Source organism: Meles meles, chromosome 2, assembly GCF_922984935.1.
Source record: "Meles meles chromosome 2, mMelMel3.1 paternal haplotype, whole genome shotgun sequence".
In the NCBI taxonomy this organism is placed as follows: domain Eukaryota; kingdom Metazoa; phylum Chordata; class Mammalia; order Carnivora; family Mustelidae; genus Meles; species Meles meles.
Window position 1 is genome coordinate 94,712,771 of NC_060067.1, and position 1,068 is coordinate 94,713,838.

At 33.3% G+C, this 1,068-nt stretch overlaps 1 pseudogene; it reads right to left on the reverse strand.

Annotated features, from left to right (window-relative positions):
* Positions 1-335: 335 nt before the first annotated feature.
* LOC123937647 lies at positions 336-442 on the reverse strand (annotated as a pseudogene).
* Positions 443-1,068: the final 626 nt, after the last annotated feature.

The window sequence follows — 1,068 nt, forward strand, 5'->3', positions numbered from 1 at the left end:
GACTCTACTGAGGCCTTAGATAATTACGTTTTTCTCCCTATCCTCTTGCTAAACCCAAATGGCTAACCAGTGGTTATTTATTCACTTTTTTAACAAATATTCATTACTCATTATAGACTAAATTACAGCCCCAGTCTTAATTATCTTGCATCCAATTTTGTGATTAACACAATCTCAGTTTTTCCATACCCTGCAAATTTCCAGTAATGAACAATTTTCAGAATAGAACAAAGCCAAACTTTATTGACCTTCTTCAATCTATCCTATAAAATGTTTAGGTTCCTCCTTACACAGAGAAGTCTTTGTGTGCTGTTCTCACATTGTAGAGGTGTAATAAAGGTTTCAGTTAATGACTCTAACTTTAGGATAGTTTCTCCTATTAATTAATTTGAATTTGAAGAGATAATTACACTTGATCTTAGCCAAAAGGCCGAGAAGCGATGGATTTGAAGAGATAATTAAAAAGTGTATTTTTCTTCTTAATTTCCTAAGAAGATATAATACTGAAAAACAATACACTAAAAATACACTGGAAATTGCTATTTTAATCAAGTTGACACTATTAAATTGTGTCAATATTTGATTAGTAACAGTGATGCTGTATCTGATTTTATTTGTCATTAAATATGTTTCTTTAAAAACAAAGATTTTATTTATTTATTTGGGAGAGAGAGAGAATGAGAGAGAGCGAGAGCATGAGAGGAGAGAAGTCAGAGGGAGAAGCAGACTCCCTGCCGAGCAGGTAGCCTGATGGGGGGCTTGATACCAGGACTGCAGGATCACTACCTGATCTGAAAGCAGTCGCTTAACCAACTGAGCCACCCAGATGCTCGTCATTAAATATGTTTCATTAAGAATTTATGTATGTGTTTCTCATTCTGTAAAATCAAGCATAATGCTAGTTCTATTTCTCTAAATAATGCTCATGAGCAAATCAACGTCGTCCTTCTTACTAATTAAATAATGTAATGCTTTTATGATATACTTATGATTTTGTATATAAGTGTGGGTTATTATACAGTCATGCATACACGCATGCATACTTTTATCCAACTTCGCAAATAAATA